The sequence below is a fragment of the Delphinus delphis genome, chromosome 14 (assembly GCF_949987515.2).
Source record: "Delphinus delphis chromosome 14, mDelDel1.2, whole genome shotgun sequence".
Taxonomy (NCBI): Eukaryota; Metazoa; Chordata; class Mammalia; order Artiodactyla; family Delphinidae; genus Delphinus; species Delphinus delphis.
Window position 1 is genome coordinate 41,952,103 of NC_082696.1, and position 23,561 is coordinate 41,975,663.

Genomic DNA, 23,561 nt, shown 5'->3' on the forward strand with positions numbered 1-23,561 from the left:
ACCTCAATACATAAGGCAAATACTAACAGCCATAAAAGGGGAAATCGACAGTAACACATTCATAGTAGGGGACTTAAACACCCCACTTTCACCCATGGACAGATCATCCAAAATGAAAATAAATAAGGAAACACAAGCTTTAAATGATACATTAAACAAGATGGACTTAATTGATAGTTATAGGACACTCCATCCAAAAACAACAGAATACACATTTTTCTGAAGTGCTCATGGAACATTCTCCAGGATAGATCATATCTTAGGTCACAAATCAAGCCTTGGTAAATTTAAGAAAATTGAAACTGTATCAAGTATCTTTTCTGACCACAACGCCATGAGACTAGATATCAATTACAGGAAAAGATCTGTAAAAAATACAAACACATGGAGGCTAAACAATACACTACTTAATAATGAAGTGATCACTGAAGAAATCAAAGAGGAAATCAAAAAATACCTAGAAACAAATGACAATGGAGACACAACGACCCAAAACCTGTGGGATGCAGCAAAAGCAGTTTTAAGGGGGAAGTTTATAGCAATACAAGCCCACCTTAAGAAGCAGGAAACATCTCGAATAAACAACCTAACCTTGCACCTAAAGCAATTAGAGAAAGAAGAACAAAAATACCCGAAAGCTAGCAGAAGGAAAGAAATCATAAAAATCAGATCAGAAATAAATGAAGGAAACAATAGCAAAGATCAATAAAACTAAAAGCTGGTTCTTTGAGAAGATAAACAAAATAGATAAACCACTAGCCAGACTCATCAAGAAAAAAAGGGAGAAGACTCAAATCAATAGAATTAGAAATGAAAAAGGAGAGGTAACAACTGACACTGCAGAAATAAAAGAGATCATGAGAGATTACTACAAGCAACTCTATGCCAATAAAATGGACAATCTGGAAGAAATGGACAAATTCTTAGAAATGCACAACCTGCCAAGACTGAATCAGGAAGAAATAGAAAATATGAACAGACCAATCACAAGAACTGAAATTGAAACTGTGATTAAAAATCTTCCAACAAAGAAAAGCCCAGGACCAGATGGCTTCACAGGCGAATTCTATCAAACATTTAGAGAAGAGCTAACACCTATCCTTCTCAAACTCTTCCAAAATATAGCAGAGGGAGGAACACTCCCAAACTCCTTCTACGAGGCCACCATCACCTTGATACCAAAACCAGACGAGGATGTCACAAAGAAAGAAAACTACAGGCCAATATCACTGATGAACATAGATGCAAAAATCCTCTAGCAAACAGAATCCAACAAAATACTAGCAAACAGAATCCAACAAAATACTAGGAAACAGAATCCAACAGCACATTAAAAGGATCATACACCATGACCAAGTGGGGTTTATTCCAGGAATGCAAGGATTCTTCAATATAAGCTAATCTATCAATGTGATAAACCATATTAACAAATTGAGGGAGAAAAACCATATGATCATCTCAATAGATGCAGAGAAAGCTTTTGACAAAATTCAACACCCATTTATGATAAAAACCCTGCAGAAAGTAGGCATAGAGGGAACTTTCCTCAACATAATAAAGGTCATATATGACAAGCCCACAGCAAACATCATCCTCAATGGTGAAAAACTGAAAGCATTTCCACTAAGATCAGGAACAAGACAAGGTTGCCCACTCTCACCACTCTTATTCAACATAGTTTTGGAAGTTTTAGCCACAGCAATCAGAGAAGAAAAGGAAATAAAAGGAATCCAAATCGGAAAAGAAGAAGTAAAGCTGTCACTGTTTGCAGATGACATGATCCTATACGTAGAGAACCCTAAAGATGCTACCAGAAAAGTACTAGAGCTAATCAATTAATTTGGTAAAGTGGCAGGATACAAAATTAATGCACAGAAATCTCTGGCATTCCTATATACTAATGATGAAAAATCTGAAAGTGAAATCAAGAAAACACTCCCATTTACCATTGCAACAAAAAGAATAAAATATCTAGGAATAAACCTACCTAAGGAGACAAAAGACCTGTATGCAGAAAATTATAAGACACTGATGAAAGAAATTAAAGATGATACAAATAGATGGAGAGATATACCATGTTCTTGGATTGGAAGAATCAACATTGTGAAAATGACTCTACTACCCAAAGCAATCTACAGATTCAATGCAATCCCTATCAAACTGCCACTGGCATTTTTCACAGAACTAGAACAAAAAATTTTGCAAAATGTATGGAAACACAAAAGACCCCGAATAGCCAAAGCAATCTTGAGAATGAAAGAAGGAACTGGAGGAATCAGGCTCCCTGACTTCAGACTATATTACAAAGCTACAGTTATCAAGACGGTATGGTACTGGCACAAAAACAGAAAGATAGATCAATGGAACAGGATAGAAAGCCCCGAGATAAACCCATGCACATATGGATACCTTATCTTTGATAAAGGTGGCAGTAATGTACAGTGGAGAAAGGACAGCCTCTTCAATAAGCGGTGCTGGGAAAACTGGACAGGTACATGGAAAAGTATGAGATTAGATCACTCCCTAACACCATATACAGAAATAAGCTCAAAATGGATTAAAGACCTAAATGTAAGGCCAGAAACTATCAAACTCTTAGAGGAAAACATAGGCAGAACACTCTATGACATAAATCACAGCAAGATCCTTTTTGACCCACCTCCTAGAGTAATGGAAATAAAAACAAAAATAAACAAATGGGACTTAATGAAACTTAAAAGCTTTTGCACAGCAAAGGAAACCATAAACAAGACCAAAAGACAACCCTCAGAATGGGAGAAAATATTTGCAAATGAAGCAACCGACAAAGGATTAATCTCCAAAATTTACAAGCAGCTCATGCAGCTCAATAACAAGAAAACAAACAACCCAATCCAAAAATGGGCAGAAGACCTAAATAGACATTTCTCCAAAGAAGATATACAGACTGCCAACAAACACATGAAAGGATGGTCAACATCACTAATCATTAGAGAAATGCAAATCAAAACTACAATGAGGTATCACCTCACAGTGGTCAGAATGGCCATCATCAAAAAATCTAGAAACAATAAATGCTGGAGAGGGTGTGGAGAAAAGGGAACACTCTTGCACTGCTGGTGGGAATGTGAATTGGTTCAGCCACTATGGAGAACAGTATGGAGGTTCCTTAAAAAACTACAAATAGAACTACCATATGACCCAGCAGTCCCACTACTGGGCATATACCTTGAGAAAACCAAAATTCAAAAAGAGTCATGTACCAAAATGTTCATTGCAGCTCTATTTACAATATCCCGGAGATGGAAACAACCTAAGTGCCCATCATCGGATGAATGGATAAAGAAGATGTGGCACATATATACAATGGAATATTACTCAGCCATAAAAGGAAACGAAATTGAGCTATTTGTAATGAGGTGGATAGACCTAGAGTCTGTCATACAGAGTGAAGTAAGTCAGAAAGAAAAAGACAAATACTGTATGCTAACACATATATATGGAATTTAAGAAAAAAAATGTCATGAAGAACCTAGGGGTAAAGCAGGAATAAAGACGCAGACCTCCTAGAGAATGGACTTGAGGTTATGGGGAGCGGGAAGGGTGAGCCGTGACAGGGCGAGAGAGAGTCATGGACATATACACACTAACAAACGTAGTAAGGTAGATAGCTAGGGGGAATCAGCCGCATGGCACAGGGATATTGGCTCGGTGCTTTGTGACAGCCTGGAGGGGTGGGATAGGGAGGGTGGGAGGGAGGGAGACGTAAGAGGGAAGACATATGGGAACATATGTTTATGTATGACTGATTCACTTTGTTATAAAGCAGAAACTAACACACCATTGTAAAGCAATTATACCCCAATAAAGATGTTAAAAAAAAAAAAGAAAAAAATGAATCATGGGACGTCCCTGGTGGCGCAGTGGTTAAGAATCCACCTGCCAATGCAGGCGACACGGCTTCGTGTCCCGGTCCGGGAAGATCCCACATGCCGCGGAGCAGCTAAGCCCGGGTGCCACAACTACTGAGCCTGAGCTCTAGAGCCCACATGCCACAAGTACTGAGCCCAGGAGCCACAACTACTGAAGTCCACATGCCTACAGCCCATGCTCCGCAACAAGAGAAGCCACAGCAATGAGAAGCCCTAGCACCGCAATGAAAAGTATCCCCTGCTCACCGCAACTAGAGAAAGCCCACGCGCAGCAATGAAGACCCAACACAGCCAAAAATAAATAAATTAATTAAAAAAAAGAATCAATCCATTAATTCTTCAAAAAAAAAGAATGAATCATAATTAAAGATAATGCTGCCATCGTGGAGTTTTTAAGTCCAAATATTATGGGTAGGTAAAATTGGATTTTGTAACTAAAAGGGGAGCCCAAGGTCTCTTGGGTCCCCACTTGATATGTGGGTTGAAAGGTGGACCCTGTGGATCACAGCCAGTCTGCTGAGTGTCCTGGGCCGGGAGGGAGAGGACAGCTCACCAATGAAAACACGTCTCTCAGCAGCCGTGTGAGTATAAGAGGGCTGTGGACCACACCTTGAACCTGGGAATGGAATGGTGGGGAGAAGAAGATCAGAGGAAGAAGACCAGAGGAAGCTGGTCATTGCTGGGCAGGCTGTAAGCTGTGGCCTGGGTGGGATCCTGTGACAAAAGGCTCTGCCTGGTCCTGATCTATTGCTGCTGAATCTGAGTCAATTGCTATTCAGGGCAAGGAAACTAGACAGACCTGACTCCACAGAAACATCAACATAAACAAGTTGGTACTTGACCTCCTAATTTTGGCTCTGCACTAACCTAACGAGATCATTTTTATCATTATTATCATTTATTAAGGGCATTAAAATGCAAAAGTTCTGCTTCTGAGTTTACTGAACTGGAAATAAATTCCCCTCAGAGGCCCAAGCTTTTTCAAATTCTTTGGACCTGCCTCATTATTGCTTTGTCTCCTAGTCTTATCTCCTCTTATTTCTCTTCCTCCTCTTTTTTCTTCATTCTTTTTTGTTTTTAAGAAAATAAAAAGGGGCTAAATTTCTCTGGCTAAATATTGCAATATTTCTTTTTTCTAAGTCATAGCATGGAAAATACCAAATGTGGGCATGGCACACAATCTATCGACAGACACTGAAACTGGTTGTTTTTAGGGACTAAGAATACTGACCTCCACGCCTCCTTCCACATTCTTTCTCCAGTTAGGAGAGAGGAAATAATCCCAAATTCATGCTAATCTAATTGAGACAGAAAATAAGTCAATGAGTACCTTAGTCCAAATGCCAAATGGTCTCTCAATCCATATCAGAAAACCAAGATATCACTAAGATTTAAAAACTTGGGAAACAACTTATCCTCCAAATATCATATTGTTAAGGAGAGAAGCAGCAACCAGGGCCTTTGCCTCTCCGTGGCCTGACACTGTCACTCGGGGCAAGGCTACGTCCCCCTTGCCATCTGAGTTCAGTCTATGAGGCCTTCTGTTTGGTTTGCAAAACCAATTCCTCTGGCAGTGTATTCTGTGCAGCCAATCACATCTAAGGCCAATAAGGGTTCTTTTACAGGCAAGTATCTTCCCCTGTGGGTAATTTCACACATGAGTACAGCAACAAGGAGCTAAAAATGGATTCCTGCCACTATCTTTTATATGACAAACAGACCTTTTCACTTGGTTTGATGAATTGTTAGAAATCCTCGTTCATGCAGATTTCTATTCTCTGCCGTCCAGCAAAAGACCTTCATAGCCAAGCCGGAAGTGGAATAAAAGGGGGCTGGTCTGTGGGAACGTTTAATTATAGGCTCACTTACAACAAAGGCCATTCGATGGCTCATATACGTCACCTTCCCACGACTGGTTCTTATTATCACTAGTCAAGGAAGGATAACATTTGTGTGCGAGGTATACCGAGCAGTGGCCTTCACTCTCATGTTTGGACTCTTGCATCACATGAGGTCTATTTTCTCTCTACACAACACAGGGGTACACACTGGGCTGGAGTGATTTTGCAAGGGACTGAATTTTAAAGCAGGTGAAGGATCTTAATTTATGGAAGTGATAGTACTGCAGCTCAGTACACCTCAAAGAACATCTGTTCCATTACAGTGGAATCAAGAGATGGAAACGGGAGTGGCGCCATTCACTTTTCCCTAGTGATCCACTGGTAAAATTTTGCTTCCTGTCCCTGCAACCTTAGGCTCTGCTGATCTAAAAGTCTTAGTTCCAAAGGGAGGAGCATTTTCACCAGGAGACACACAATGATTCCACTGAACTGAAAGTTAAGATTGGCACCCAGCCACTTTGGGCTCTTCGTGCTTCTCAATGAACAAAGAAGGGAGTTCTTGTCACTGTGCTGGGGTGGTCGGCCTCGGTTACCAAGGGGAAATTGTGCTGCTACTCCATGATGGAGGTAAGAGTACGTCTGGATTACAGATCTCCTAGGCATCTCTTTGTATTACCATGGCCTGTGATTGAAGTCAATGGAAACCTTCAACAACCCAATCCAGGCAGGACTACTAATGGCTCGGACTCTTTAGGAATGAAGGCTGGGTCACCCCACCAGGTAAAGAACCACGTGGTTGGCTGAGGTACTCGCTGACGACAAGTGGAGTAGAGAACGGGTACTGGAAGAAGGTAGTTATAAGTACCAGCTACAGCAGCATGACCAGTTACAGAAATGAGGACTGTAATTGTCACGAGTATTTACTCCTTATTTTGTTATTAATATGGTTGTCAGTGTGTGTGTATAAAGTATCTTTGTTTTCTCCCTTCTCTTATCCCCTTATCAGATAAGATGTATTGATTTTACACCATAGTATTTAAGTTACAGGACATCAAGGAGAAGAGTGAACATCCCCCAAGATGTTTGCATCCTTTTCTAGGGAAAAGGTTAGTGTGTTTTCAGTTGTGTGCAGGCTAGTTGTATCACGTTGGGCAAAAGTACCATCTTGTTATTGTCTTTATTTTGAGATTAAGTATGATTTAAAGAGATGTGTATATGGGTGCCGGGTTGAGGAGATGTAGACCTGTGACAGTTAATTTTATGTCTCAGCTTGGCTAAGTCATAGTGCCTAGGTATTTGGTCAAACATCAGTCTGGAGGTTGCTGTGAAGCTATATTTTAGACGAAATGAACATTTAACTCAGTGGACTCTGAGTAAAGCAGATTACCCTGCATAAAGTGGATGGGCTTCATTCAGTCAGTTGATGGTCTTAAGAGAAAAAGACTGAGGTCCCCGAGGAAGAAGGAATTCTGCCTTTGGACTCAAGCTGCAACACCAATTCTTCCCTGGGACTCCAGCCTGCCAGGCTGCCCTCCAGATTTCAAGCTTGCCAGCCTCTACAATCACATGTGACACTTCCTTAAAATAAATCCATCTCTCTATCTCTCTAGCTCTAGATTGGAAGATGGATAGATAGGACTATGTAGTGATAAAGATAGATATACATACATACACACACACACACACACACACACACACACACACACACACACACACACACACACACACACACACACACACACACACACACACACCCCTATTGGTTCTATTTCTCTGGATAACCCTGACTATTAACAACACAAAAATCTGTTATATTAAAGGGCTAGATGCTGATATAAACTTTCATAACAATTTCTCTCCATGGCAAGTTTTAGAAATGGAGTGTTTAATGATATTTTCCAGGCAATATCAAGTGGTGGTTCACAGTACAAGCTCTAGAGTCAGAATGCTGGGGTTTGCATACCTGGTTGCCACCTCCTTGCTATGGTCTTGGACAAGTTCCTTACTTCTCTATACCTCTGGTCATGCATCAGTTAACAAAGGATAATAATAGTACCTGCCATATGGGACTTTTGTGAGCATTAAATGAAATGCATGTATAAAACTTTTGGTGCAGTTCTTGGCACATAGTAAATGTTCAATAAATGTCAGCTATATTGTTATCTTTATATCACAAGAAGTAAATGCTAAAGCAAAGATAGATATAAAAAACCTTCCTCAATAGCCCTCTCTGAAAACTTCAGCATAAATCAAGTTGAACTGAAAATGCATTTATAGAATTGGCAACTTAAGAGACAATCAATCCATCTGGAGAGGAAGGCTTTTTTGGCAATGCAAATAATAACCCCCTGGCTTATAGGCTCAGTGTCTGGACATATTTATCTTGAGTTTTCTTACAATGATAATTATATAAGTCCTCATAAATTCCTATTCTGCTTTACCTTGTTTATTAATTTTGAGCAACTGCTCCCCATTGACAAAAATCACGTTTGAGCAGCCCTGAGTATATGTAAGTTTAGCAATTAATTTTGCTTCCTCATTGTGCTAAGCTTTAAAGTGGACCCCAAAGTACATTCACATCCTAATCCCTGGAACCTGTGAATGTTGGTTACCCTATTTGGAAAAAGGGTCTTTGCAGATGTGATTAAGGAGTTTGAGATGACAGATTATCCTGGGTGCTATGGACTGGATTGTGTACCCCTCCCCAACAAATTTGTATATTGAAGCCATGACCCCCAATGTATCTGTATTTAGAGATGGGGCCTCCATTAAGGTAATTAAAGTTAAATGAGGTCATAGAGGTGGACTAGTGTCCTTATGAAAAGACATCAGAGCGCTCTCTCTCCCACCGCCCTGCGCTCCCCCTCATGTGTACACACGGAGGAAAGGCCGTGCGAAAATGTGAGAAGGCAGTTGTCTGCAAGCCAGGAAGAGAGCCCTCACCAGAAACTGAACCCTGCTGGACTCTGATCTGGGACTTCCAGCCTTCAAATGTGTGACAAGTTGCTGTTGTCCAAGCCACCCAGCTTATGGTATTTTGTTATGGTGGCCAGAGCAGACTAATACATCTGGGTTATTCAGGTGGGCCTGAAATGCAGTCACATGTATCTTACTAGAGGGAGCAGAGGAAGGTTTTAGACTCACAGAGAAGAAGAGGATGTGAAGACAGAGAAGAGAGATTTGAAGATGCTGGCCTTAAAGACTGGAGCGATAGAGCCACAGGCCAAGGAATGCTGGCAGCAACAAAAGCTGGAAGAAAGAACAGATTCTCTAGAGCCTAGAGCCTCGAGTTGGAACATGGCTCTGCTGAACCTTAGCCTTGGCCCAGTGAAACTGATTTCGAACTTCTGACCCCAGAACTGTGAGAGAACAAATGTCTGTTTGTTTCAAGCCACCAAAGTTTGTGGTAATCTGTTACAGCAGCCCTATGAAACTAATAGACGCAGTAACTAATAGCTCAGTAATTATTCATTTAATAACTGAGCTTAACCATGATCTGAGACCCTATATATCACCCTAAATATCATATCCATCCCTTCAAGAAATGCTTACCGAGTTCCTATTATGCATCATGTGCTGGGGGTACGGTGACAAATAAAATGGATATAACTCTGTTCCCAGTTTCCAGTCTATCGTGGGAGACAGACTAAAACTAACTTGAAGAACTTAATCTGTAATATGACCTTGGGAGAGACTGCCGTGGTTGCAAAAACTCCTATATCTCCTATATCCCCCCTTCCTCTTTGGAACAGTTTTCTCAGCATTTATCCGAGATGCTGTCTCCCAGGCTTTAAGTCCTAAGAACGTCGAATAAAATATAACTCTCAACTTTTAGGTGGTGCATTTTTTTCAGTCAATGAGCCATAGGACACAGGCACTCAGGAAAGTTGTCAGGCCCTTAGAGGTCAGCAGGGCATCTAAATTTTGCTCAAAATGCAGTGAGAAAGAAGTTAGTAAAGGGTATTCAGAAGAAGAGAACATAATCTGATTGGTGTTTTAAAAGGATCACCCCGGCTGCTGGTGGGTGATTAACTGTAGAGACTGTCAACTAAAAAAAACCAAAACACACCACCTAAAAGTTGAGAATTATGTTTTTTTGGCGGACAAAACTGAGCACTTAAACCCAGGATGCAGCCTCTCAGACAGCCCTGAGGGACTGCTCTGAAGAGCTAAGGGAAGAGCCAGGATATGTAGGAGTTTTTGCAACAAAGACCAGGTAGTTGGAACATCAAAAGATTACTATTAATTACAGAAAACAGACATCTCAAGTTAAGGAATTTAGCACTTTTCTGTGTATGGAAAGATGCAAGAGTCTGGGCTCAGTGAAATCGTTCCTTTGATATGCACCCCAGCTATCTGGGGCCAGTGTCCTGTACTTTCTCACCCTGGGTCTCCTCAGAGGGCACCGTGGGGGGTGGCTGCAGTGGCTGACTTCTAGGTGCGTCCTGTTTCTATCCTGAGTCCCGTGGCTGTAATGTGATGACTGTGATGTGATGCAACGTCCTTTGTTTTCGGATGGGGCAGGCAACATTGTTTCATTGACAAGAGGAATAAGTGGAAGCAGAAAGACCAAGAGACTATTGAAATGGTCTAAGTGAGAGATGGTTGTATTCTGAACCAAGATGATGGCAGTAGAAACAGAAGGGGATCTATTTTGTCGGAGGATGGATAGAATTTGCTGATGGAGTACACGTGGGGAGTGAAGAAGAGAGAAATTAAGAATCTCAATTACTGAAGCTGACTGTTCTGAGAGTATGTGATTCTCTTCTAAGCATTTCTCATGGTGTGTTTATTGTCCTATTGTCACATATCATCTTTTTAACAGAGAGGATTTACTCTTAACACCTTCTATAGCACTAGCATACACTGCGTGGTGTCGTAGGTATAATTCCTGCCAATTGGTCTCCTTTCTCGCAACCTGAGAAGTGTTCTAAGATGAGAACCATATTTAGGAAGGTACATTTCATAACAATTCTAAATTAAGATTGATAATCTTAGATAGCAAACAAAGCTGTGGTCTACTTCCTCCAAAGTATTTTCATGTGTATCATCTCATTTCATTTTCAGAAAACCAGTCCCTCAGAGAAGTACAAAGTGCCGCGATGAACGACTTGGAACTGAGGACATGGGAGGTGTGGGCAGGTCTAACAGAGAACTTAGGGCTTGTCTTGTAGTGACAGCTGACACAGCACCCAGAGGTTCCACCCAATTCTCTTCCCATCTCCTAAATGCTTGGTTAACTGCATTGCAGCGTAACTCTTTTTGTTTCTTCCATTCCCTATATTCAAGTTTCTAGGGCAATCCATATCTCTTATTGTACAGGGGTGGGTGGGGCTCAACTTTATTTAATTCCACATATCTTGGAACAACTTTAATGGATTGCTGATGAATTTGGAAGCTGTTCTTTCTCAATTCATAGAAATGCACAATCATCAAGAAATATTATCCCGGCTGCAGGAGGGGGAAACCCCTTGACAAAATGAAAAATGAACTCTCCTGCAACCATATTGGAATTCCTCATTTCCTTCTCTCACATGCACCTGCTGGTGGCAAGAGAGACAGAAAAATGAAATAAATGGATGAGTAATTTATTGTAAAGAATATCTTGATGTGGCAGCTGTCAAGGAAGAAATCATATTATGGTTTCAATGGCTAATAAATTTTTTTTCTAAATAAGAAGTCTGGTCTATAGACTGAAAAAAAATGCACTACCTAAAAGTTAAGAATTATGTTTTATTTGGAGAATTTCCTGAGGACTTAAGCCCAGGAGACAAGTTCTCAGACAGCTATAAAAGGGAGTATTCCTAAGAGGTAAGGGAGGAGCCAGGATATATAGGAGTTTTGCAAAACCAAACTAGGTAGTTAAACATCAAAAGATTTCTGCTAATTAAAGAAGAACAAACATCTCAAGTTAATGAATTTAGTGCTTTTCTCTGTATGGGAAGATGCGAGAATCTGGACTCATGGAAACCATTCCTTTGATATGCACCTTAACTATCTAGGGTCAGTATCCTGTTTTTCTCCATCCTGAATCCCCTCAGGGTGCACAGTCTGGGCTGCAGTGGCTGATGGCCTGATGGCTGCTACATCCTTTGTTTACTGGTAAGGCCAGTGACACTCTTCAACCACAGAACATGATAAGTAGCTGCCACCTTCTTGAATAGTCCTCGACACTCACTTTTTAATTCCAGAATATCACCGAGAAGTATTGGCAGTAGGCCCAGAATATTTGGTTATTCCATCATAAAATCTTACATCATTATTATTACTTTTTCCCAGAATTGTATAATACTTGAAATCCATGAAGTGCTATGAAAAATGTGACAGACATTCAACACTGGTCATTTCTTTTTCTTTGTACCTATTATTAAAAATTAAATTATCTAATGCCTTAGGAGTTGCAAAAAATGTGAATTTTGGGTTATGTTACTATTATACAAACACATTTTTTTAAAATAAAAATCTAGAGGTTTCCCCTAAATTTGACATCCATGAATTGATATACCCATCTATATGTCTCTATATGTCTCTCTCAGTATATTGTTTTGAGGGAGATGGTGAGAAGTCACTTAAGCTGTAAGGACATATGTCACTTGGAAACGACCTTCTTTATTGTCAAGTTAACCTGTGCATATATACAATGGTTTTCTCCGGACACGTGATTCTGGGAAAGTTAATTGGATAATATTATTGTTATTATCTGATATTGTTGTTTCTCCTGGGGCACACAGTATGCAGAAAATCAGTTTAGGATGTGCTCCCTGTCTCCAGATGGCTTTGCTTCCTCCTTCTCTGTAAGCTATGGCTTTAATATCCATCTTAGCCCAGGACTGTTGTTTTGCATTGGCACCCTACTCATTCCTCTACGTAAAATGAAAACAATTTAACCAATAAACTGAAGACGTTTCACCGTATTGTATGCATGCCACAGATATCCTTATAACCAAACTAACAGATGCGGCCTTAGATGCCACCAAGAACTCAGATAGGAGGCGGATACTCCACTTATTCTAAAGCTGTGTAGAAACGATTACAATTAGCTTTGAAAACAAGTCCACACACTTGAAGTGCAAAAAAATCTGTAGCGTTCTGTGTAGAGCTTTGTTGATGCTGGAAGGCTGCAGCGTTCCAGCAGCTCTGTTAATGATACACTCTGCAGAGGAAATGGTTGCTTCCTGGTGCTGAAGATTAGGGAAAAGTTTGCAAGGACAATTACAGTCCACATCAGGGGTCAGTAAACTAACAAATCTGGCAGCTGCCTGGTTTTGTAAATAAAGTTTTATTGGAAGACAGCCATGTCCATGGCAGAGTTGAGTGGCTGTAAAGACTGTCTGGCCTGCAAAGCCTGAAATATCTCTAGTCTGAACTTTTACAGAACTGTTTGTGGACCCCCGTGGATGTAGACACATCAACAAATACAGATATAGATACAGAAATACAGTATATGATAATGACATTTCACAATTTTACTGTGGGATGACTTATGAACAATAAATCTGAATATTAGATATGATTTTTTCTGTAAATAGAATAAATGTCTTAGCCAATTTTCAACCTTGATGTGAGTTCCATGCTTCCTGTCTCCCATGACAATTTATACAGTTATTATGGCATTGAACTGGTTTCTAATACCCATGTTCCCTTGAGATGGTCCCTAAGCAATCCATCAATGCAAAGAGTGAATCAAAACAGTGACTTGCTATTGTGGGATCTAAATTTTGAACTTTTCAGCAGGTTTCGTCAACTTGAGATGTAAAGAGTCCGTATCAATCAAAAGCTTTCTGCATCCTATGTGAAAATTCCTAGATAACATTCAGCTTAGAAAACTGAAGTTTAACCTTTAATGTTTCTTATAGAAATAAGCCTTTCATTGAATAAATAATTGATGGACAACTACCATGCCAGGCCCTGTACCAGATATCAGGGATCCAGCAGAGAGGGAGACATGCATGGCCCCTGTCGTCTTGAGCTTAGAACTTACTTCTTACATAAGGTCTGTCCTTTCATTTAAAGCTGTGACTGGCTAGTGCACAAAGGCAACATCAACATAATCCCTAACTGCTGAGACTTCCAGAGCAATGGGAAATAGCTCCACTCCTGCACGAAAATGCCTGGTTCTGTGGAGCATCAAGAAGGAACCAGATGTAATACTGGTAGCCAAAACTTACATTCAAGTTGCATTGAGTTAGATTGCTAAATGTGAGGCCCCACAGAATGGCTTACAGTGTATTTATTTAAAAAATAGAACCACATCCCAAAATATATTTAAATGAGGAAGAAACTAAGCATATGACTAAGTTGGTGCTTAGCAATGTAATGAGTGAAGAGTTTTAGTTATGTAAAAAGAATGAGGAAAACAAACACAGAGAAACCCTTTAATTTTTTGTCCATGTTTGTCAATTAAAACCAAGAATAAACCACTTAGAAACTTCTAATCAGAGTCTCATTGCAATTTTGTCCCATTTTTCAATGGCAGAGATTCGTATTTAGATTTCCTTTTTATTTGAGGGGACTGCTAGCCTTATGTATTTCTGAACTGAAAATAATTTTTTTTATGATTATAAAAATAACAAATGTTCAGATAGTGTTTCAGCAATACATAATTTAGCCAATACTTTTAAGTGAAGAACATGAAATACAGGCACTCAAAATTCTACCATCCTTGATAATGGCGCTATTTACTGAGTGTTCACTGTGCCAGCTACAGTAGGTGATTTACACACACTATTTCATTACTATAAGGACCCCTAATGCCACCAGTTATACAGTATCCACTATTGTGACCCCCATTTTGCTGATGGGGAAACTAAGGTTGAGAGAAATTAAGTAACTTTTGCCCCTGGTAGCATCAGGGGTTCTTGTATAGAATTCAGAGGGTCTTCAAACCTGGACAAGAAACCTGGATTTTTAATTTCATTGACCTCTAGCTGACGTTTAACATGTCTTTGTCATAAATGTAAGCAATGAGCTACATTAGTATTGTTGTACCATAGACTCTTTCGCAATAGAAATCACATGTATTTTTATATCACACTACAATCGCTGCACAGATGTCTCCAAATATTGCTTACACTCGTCACTGCTTTGAAATGATAATAGTTATTAGAGGTGCTTCCAGATCTTGTGGTTTGTATATTACTGTAGCATCACATTTAAAAATATTTTGATAACTTTATTTTAATACAACCAGCCTGCTTTGTAATGCTACGTATTTTATTTTAGACATTTAGAAACATTGAAAAAGGGGTCTTCAGGCTTCACCAGACTGCCAAAGGGACACATGGCACAAAAAAGGTAGGGGCCCCTTGGTAGGGAGTGAGCTGAAATGCACACAGGTGCTCTGACTCCAGAGCTTGGGCTCAGGCTTGTGACAACTCTGTCATTCTGCCTGCCCTTGGACGCGGGTTCACATTTTGGTGAAGATAGTTTCAGCTCTCTCTCCAATTTGGAGAGAATTGATTAAGTGGTGATTAGGCAAACTCAGGGAAAAGTCAACGAAACATTCTTAGGAAAAAAAACCTTTCCCTTCTTCCTCTTATTCTCAAGGAGGCAGGGGAATTGGGGCTTGCCATTATCTGGGCCTCTGGGGTGAACTGGGGGAGCAGTTTCAAGGCCACCAAGGAACTGTACCCCTGGGAGTGGGACAGGTCATAGACCAAGTTGACTTACAAGTGTAAAGACATCAGAGACATTCTCAAACAGAAGAAAACCCAGAGATACCACACTTGTGAACTCTTGGGGAAAAAATAAAACCAAATTCCTTAATGACAAAATCCAGTCACTCAAAAGATTGGAAAGGACTGGGTGCAGTGCTCAATTTTTAAAACAAAAAACCTCTCAATAGCTATAAAGCTCTGAGAAAAAGAAAGTGTTACCTAAAAAATGTTCTCCTTTGAAAACAAACATAAGACATATTTTCAAGGAAGCAAAGAATACTTCCGGACAGACCCACCACTAGCCCAGTGGCACTTTTGCAGTAACTATAAAGTCTCCCCTCTTCAAGGCACTTGACCATCTGATGGAACATATTCCTTATAAATGGACAAATTGCACTGTGGACAGCCTGGACAACCATGCATGGCAGCCCTGCTTCCTGACGATACCAATAGTGATGAAATCCAGCCAAATAAGAGAAAAATCAAGATAAGGAATTCAGAAAAGAGCCTGGATTTCAGAGACTGGTGGTATAGCAAATGTAGTAAGTATGGAAATACAGGCTTTAAAACCATAGGGATTATATTGATAGAAATTAACTATTAAAATAATTGACAACATAAAAACAGTACAACAGAAGTCAGGAAATGAAGAAGGGATAATATCAATCATCTCTCATGGAGGAAATAGATAAAAACTCTCAAAACTTTAAGTATAGAGTTTAAAAGAAATCTTCCATCTATAGTAGCCCCTGGAGATGTATAGAGTGATGTCTCAGCTTTAGGCAAGACAATGTTTGAGCTGATCTTTGTTCTTTATCTCAGCAAACTGATGCTCTGATTTCCATGTGCTTGGGTCACCCATGGGAGATGGATCCATACAGGTCTGCTGACAAAATTAGGTGTCTGACTGTGCAGGAGGGGGCCAGGCTATGCACCCTGATGACAAACACATCCCATGCATTCTCCTGGAAGACAGCTAGCTGTTTTTTCCTGGCTGTGTTCCAGTCCAACCACAAGCCTTTCCATATGAAACTTCTGCAACACTTCTAGCTCATTCCATTTTTCCTTACAGCTTGTCCTGATGATATGAGTTCAAAATATCTGTTTGTGATGTGGAATTTATGAATAGATTCATGTAGAAGGAATTTTGACTTCTGGCTATAATTCTGGACCTGCCGCACAATTTATCCCTAACTTCTCTAATCCTTTCAATATTTCTGGTAAATGGAAATTGCTAATATGGCAGATACTGGCTACTCATTCACTAAACAAACCTGTTTTCTTTTCTTCCCGCACAAACGGCTTGACTACATTTCCCAGCCTCCCTTGCAATAGAATGTGGCCATGTGACTGAGTTCTGGCCAATAGAGTGAGGAGGAGGTTATATACATCACTCCAGACACAGCCATAGAAGTCTCTAGGCTGTCTTACAGCGAGCCCTGAAGAGGACTCCAAGAGCCTAGCCCAGGAGCAGGCAAACTTTTTCTTAAGGGGCTAGATAGTAAATATTTCTGGCTTGTAGGTCACACAGTCTCTGTCACAACTACTCAGTGCTGCTGTTGTAGGGCAAAAGCAGCCATGAATAACATACAAAGAAATGGACGTTGCTGTACTCTGAGAAAATTATATTTGCCAAACCAGGAGGCTGGCTCACAGTTCATAGTTTGTTGATCCCTGCACCAGAGGATGGCAGAGCCACAAGATGGAAGGAGCCTGGGTTCCTGAATGGCTGCCTGGGAAGCACTCCCTTCCACCCACGAAAGCACTTACTCTAATTCTGCAAGACGGAAACTTCAAAAGACACTGTACTGAGTTTCCAGGCAGGGGGAAACCAAGTCTAAACATTCATTGCTCTCACACCTGGGTATTTCATGTGAAATGCTTTGGGGCCTCAGTGATGCTAGTTTCTCCAATTCTCTACTCACCAGTGACAGTTGAAAAAATATGAAGAGTCATAAAAGCTGTGTCAGTTTTAGAATCTCCCATTAATAATTGCATTAGGGAGTATTATACTTAAAATTCACAGCCTTTTAAGATGCTGTTCTTACAAAAAGAAATATAACTGGTTACTTATGCAGGTGTTTTTATAAATAAGATGTGAAGTACTGCTTTCTGGTCATCAGCCGCCACAGGCTGGAGCTGCCTGCCTGGGCTTTTCAAGTGCAGTCCCATTACTGAAATTGCTCACTGTCGCCAAGGATCAACAGGGTTGCTTGGCTGCAGATTCATATCTGTGGCTAATGAAAGATTCCGCTGTTGATGCAATCTCTACAAACTCTGGCATTGAAACTCAGATGTTAAGGATGCTTGAGATTGCTGGCCTATTCAAGTTTCAGTGGTTTGGAAGCTCATCCTTTGCATTAATCCGCCTGGTGATTTTTGCTGTTCTTGTCACCTTTATTTATAAATAGTGAAGAACCAAAACAGTGTTTGGAGCATAGCAGGCATAGAATATGTAAACATTTGCTGAATGAAGTTCTTTTAAATTTAGTACACAACAACATATTATTAAATTAGCCCCGCATCCAGAGTTATTAAACTTTTCTTGCCAAGTCTCCTGTAACAACAATAACAACAAAACTAGTACGAGAAACTGGCGCATGTTCGGAGGTAATTTTTAGTGGCTGACAGAGAGGGTCAGGGTGGATCATAGGATGTTATCTGGATTGCCTGAATAGGCAGTTGATGATGTAAGAAACTTTTCTGATTACTTGTTGAAAATAACTTGCAGCAATTATAAATATTTATCTGGTATAAAAATGCGACTAAAACATACAGATGAAGTTCTCAAAAATTCACGTGAATCACATTACCCAGAATAAAGTGGCATTCTTAGACAAATGATTTTGAAATCTCTCTCTACCTTTTTTTTTAGTAGTGAATATTTGGATGGTAAAAACGTCTTCCTGATGTAAGTGTGTAAGTTTTATGGTGCCCTTACCTTCCTGAAATATTACTCTTTCACTAGGATCACCTGTGGTTTCAGGCTGTTTGATATGGGGGGCCAGGTAAGCCAATGGCCTAAGTGGAGTGTTTAAAGGGGACTTGAGAGAACTTACGTTGTTCATTTCTTTCTCTATCAATTTTTTATTTATTTTGATAAGGCTACAAAAATAATCACTTCTTACGAAATTACGCTCAACTTTATTACAGCAATTCTGTGGCAATATTAAGCCTTGAAAAGGTAATAGCAAAGTATGTGAAGTAAGCCATTTTCTATTTTAAATGTCAGGCAAAAGGGAATACCCTGCATATTCAACACTGGCAGCTTTTTTCCTGAAGAATGTTCAGCACATGACGGCATATCTTGAAAGAATGATTGATATTTTATCTTAACAACACTTGAAATTTTAAAATTTATGGCTATCACCTAAAAATTCTATTATAAGCAATCTAATAATCAAGGAATTCAGCTAAAAATGACTGATACAATATTTTCTAAATTTTTATGCATGAAACCCCAGTTTTGCCTTTTCAAATAAGGAATAAGAGAAATCTCTAACAAAACTGTTAAAAGCTACACATCCAGTTACAAAATCTGAAAATAAGAGTAACATCTTAAAAATGGAATGAGATAGGGATTACTAATCCTGAACCATACATTCAATCAGAGAAATGCATCACCATTGGTCACCTTTCAAAAATTACATAATCCCTTCAAAAACTCCCTAAGGCAAGTCTAATCACCTTGAAGTTGGACGAGAATAAATAGCTGGTTCAAAGCCCTTAAACAGTAAACAGAAGCCACAAACTCAATCTAGGCTCCTTTGACTTTGCAGAACATGCTCTTTTTGCCACAGCAGACTGCTGAATTCATGCTTCACACAGCAGACACTGAAGTAGTCTTCTCACCCCAATTCATCTTCTCACCACCTGACTTAGTGTTTTCTTTGTTAAAGTGACAGATTAGCAGGTAACATAACTACTTTAAAAAGCAGTTGGGAAATTCAACAGATCCCAGTGTGTGTAAGTGGAGAGTACCTTCATTGCCCAGATTTGGCTTCTGAAGAGCACATCCACATGTCCCAGTTGGTCCGGCTTGGAGACATTACCCTTATTTGTGTTGGTGTAAATTATTAATGGGTCTCCTGTAGTTGGCAGAATGATGGCCTCCTCAAAATGTTCACACCCTAATCCCTGGAAGCTGTGAATATGTTACCTTACATGGTAAAAGGAACTCTGCAGATGTGATTAAGTTACGCATTGCATTTTGAGATGGTGAGATTATCCTGGGTTATCTGGGTGGGCCCAATGTAATCACATGAGTCCTTACAAGGGAAGCAGGAATGGCAGTCAGATTTGAAGATGCTCTACTGCTGGCTTTGAAGATGGAAGAAGGGGCCACGAGCCAAGGAAGCAAGCAGCCTCCAGAAGCTGGAAAGGGCAAGGAAACAGTTTCTCCCCTAGAGCCTCCAGAAGCCACCAAGCTCTGCTAACACTTGATTTTAACCAAGTGAGACTTCCGATCTCCAATACCCTAAGGTAATAAATCTGTGTTGTTTTTAACTATTAAGTACATGGTAATTTGTTACAGTAGCCACAGGAAACCCATACCCTTTCAATTTCAAAAGTGTCCTTGTGTTCAATAAACAAGGGGATAGAGTTCATAACTGGTCAAGCTTTGACCTTGAAAAGCCAACACACCATCAACTTGAAAACTTCCTATCTGAATCTCTTCCTGGGCTTGGTTTTAAGGGGTCTCTGAGGCCCAGTAAAGCTCATCTCCTGTAATTTCCATGGATTGCTATAGATTTACTGTTCTGGATTCAATAGTGCTGTTAGGTACTAAAGAACAGAAATATACGACCACTTCTCAAAAGTCTTGTAAAACTAGAGTTTGCAAGAGCACTATACCACGTAGATAGTCCACTTCAGAATTAGGTCTTTTGCTTCCCTGGGATGTGGGGCTTTATTGCTCAGTCAGCACAAGAGGTAGAGAAGCTGCAGACAGTGGACTGATGGGTGGGGAAAGGAATGGATTTTTTCCAAGGACGGAAGGTGAGAAAAAGCAAATAATCAATGTTGGGCAGGAGAGCTTCATTTAATCATTTAGTTCTGCCTGAGTAAGCAACATCTGTGAGCAAACAGCCCTTCTCTCTCGACTTGTAGATATTTATAACCAGACCAGAAGGTTGTTTAAAGACATCATGATTAGGTGAAAGGTAAACTCTGACTGCAGACTGTAGTAAAACCAAATAAGATCAGGTCACGGGTTAATCGTCAGTACTGAAGTGTGAGTCCCCTCTCCGTTATCCCTCTCACATTCTTGCCCAGCTTCCTCCAGTGAGGGGAACCCCCAAGACAGTCTAGTCCACTTTCGGATGACTAATTGCTAACAAGGTTTCTTTCTATTTCACTATAATCTTATAACCTTCACCCTTTGGTCCTAGTGCCACCTGCTTGCAGCCACATAAATTGCCTGAACCAATGACTCAATTCTGGCTGCACACTAGGGTCAACCGGGGAGTCTTTAAAAATCTAATGCCCAGGGTTTCCCTGGTGGCGCAGTGGTTGAGAGTCCACCTGCCGATGCAGGGGACACGGGTTCGTGCCCCGGTCTGGGAAGATCCCACATGCCGCCGAGCGGCTGGGCCCGTGAGCTATGGCCACTGAGCCTGTGCGTCTGGAGCCTGTGCTCCGCAAAGACAAGGAAATATATACATGCTAAGTTTATTTATTTATTAATTTTTTAAAGATTTTTTTTTGATGTGGACCATTTTTAAAGTCTTCATTGAATTTGTTACAATATTGCTTCTGTTTTATGTTTTGGTTTTTCGGCTGTGAGGCATGTGGGATCTTAGCTTCCTGACCAGGGATCGAACCCACACCCCCTTCATTGGAAGGCGAAGTCTTAACCACTGGACAGCCAGGGAAGTTCCTACATGCTAAGTTTAAATAAAGCATGTAACAAAGCAGTATGCATGGTGTAATTAAATTTTAAAATATATATGAACTGCAAATATGTGCACTACAAAAGTAATATGCCCTGTAAATGGTACCAATGTATAACAATAATTATCTGTATTTTCTGACTTTCTCACAACTGATATGTATTTCTTTGTAACAAAAGATAACAGGTCACTCAAGAAAACATTTTGGAAGTTTCTTATAAAACTAAACATGCTATAACCATAAGCCCAGCAATTGTACTCTTGGCTGTTTATTTCAGAGAAATGAAAAATCTGTTCACACAAGAACGTGTACATGAATGTTCATGACAGTTTTACATGTAATAGGCTCAAACAGAAACAACCCAGAGTCCTTCACTGAGTGCGTGGTTAAATAAATCGTGGTACATCCATACTGTGGAATAGTACTCAGCAATAAAAAAGGAGCTACTAATATATAAAACAATATGGATGAATCTCCAGAGAATTACGCTGAGAAACTATGCTGTGAAAAATGTCGATCCCAAAAGGTTACATACTGTATAATTCCATTTATGTGGAAGTGACAAATTTAGAGAAATGGAGAATAAATTAGTGGTTTCAAGGGGTTAAGGAGGTGGGTGAGAGACAAGTAAGCCTGGCTATAAAAAGGCAACAAGAACAACCCATGTAGGGACGGAAATATTCTGCATGTTAACTGTGTCGATGTTAAAATCCTGATATTATACCACAGGTTTGCAAGACGTCACCAATGGGGGAAACTAAGTAAAGGGTAAATGGGAACTCTGTATATTTCTTAAAACTGCATATGTATCTACAATTATCTTGAAAGTTTGATTTAAAGAAAGACAATAGGAATCAATTTTAACTAGAGAAAACACCTATTGTGTTTTCTTACCTTAAGGAAATTTATCTGTTAAATGGTAACAGTGAAAAGCATTGCTTGAACAGTGAAATGTATAGCGAAAAGCATTGCTTTAAGAATTAAAAAACATCTATGACACCTCCAAATAGGTGAGTACAGGAATGTAATTTTCGGATAACACAGGTTCCCTTCTGATGGCACGATGACAGGGTACTACACGGTTTCCTCCTCCCCAAAGTTACTTATCCTAAGTTAGCAGTAACATACAAATGATGAGAGAAGAAGATGAATTTGGGAGAATTAGAATTTACCTGGTTCATCAGCTTCCCAGTTTCTGATGCTTGTTTATGTAGAGAGCCCCAGGTCTAACCAAAAGTCAGTGGAAGTACGAGGAGTGACAGACTCAAATATGAACAAGCGCTGCTCAGGGACCCCTTTTCAGGTATTTGTTCTCAAATTCAGAGAACATCAGCCTCACGGAGGAGCAGACTCCCCCAGGTGCATCCCCAGATGCTGATTCTGTGGCTCAGGGGTGTGGCCCGGGAATCTGCATTTTTAGCAAGTACCCCTGGTGAAAGCAGACTTTCCAGAACACTGCTATGGAGGATGCCGAGAGCCGAACTGGATCAGGACTGCCCAAGAAGTGACCGTAGTCCTTCATCAAAACCATAGGTTTCAGTCATCTTTCCTCAAGGACAATTAAAGGGATTCTTCTAGTTGGACCTTACAAAGACAATTACAGGAGGAAGTGCTGAGAACAGAACTCATCCACAACAGATGCGGATGCTTAGCTGTAGAGGAGAGACAGAAAAATACAGCTACTGTGCTATACGGATGAGACCCCGGCTGAGCAGTCCCCAGGGCTCTGGAAAAGAATCGGGTGTGTTTGGAGGGGGATTCTGAGGGAAGGTGGTCCTCCTAACACTGGTGGGGAGCAATGGGGGGAACACGCTGAGACTTTACTTTTCACCCTTATGAGGACCAGGGTGCACTCAGGAAACAGATTGTACCAACTAGACAAAACAAATTACCAACAATGTACAACTGCTGTCCAGCAATAGACAATTTCTTTCAGCTGCCATTTTTGCCACCACGCTTGGCAGAAGTTTCCACGTAAAACAGGGACTCAGCATTTTACCCCTATCTGCTGCCACGGTTGCTTTCGTCACCTCTCATCTCCCAGGTCTGTTTCTGGTCCTCCCAGCTGCCAACCTCGTTGGCGACCTCTTTTCCGCCCGTGTCTGCTCTTCTCGGTCTGTTTCTTGGCTATGATTCTGGCTTAGCACAGTAATATTTCTGACCATTCACTTCTGCCGCTTGGCCTCTGCTCATCATCTCAAGTACTTACTCCCTCCAGCTCAGCACTTCTCCGGGAACCTCCAAACCCAGTGTGACCTGGT

General features: G+C 40.4%; 1 protein-coding gene across 1 annotated transcript in view; it reads right to left on the reverse strand.

Moving 5' to 3' along the window:
- The window catches only part of SLC35F1 (solute carrier family 35 member F1), a 425,543-nt gene that overhangs the window by 9,900 nt on the left and 392,082 nt on the right, over positions 1-23,561 (reverse strand). The gene's annotated exons all lie outside the window — the stretch shown is intronic.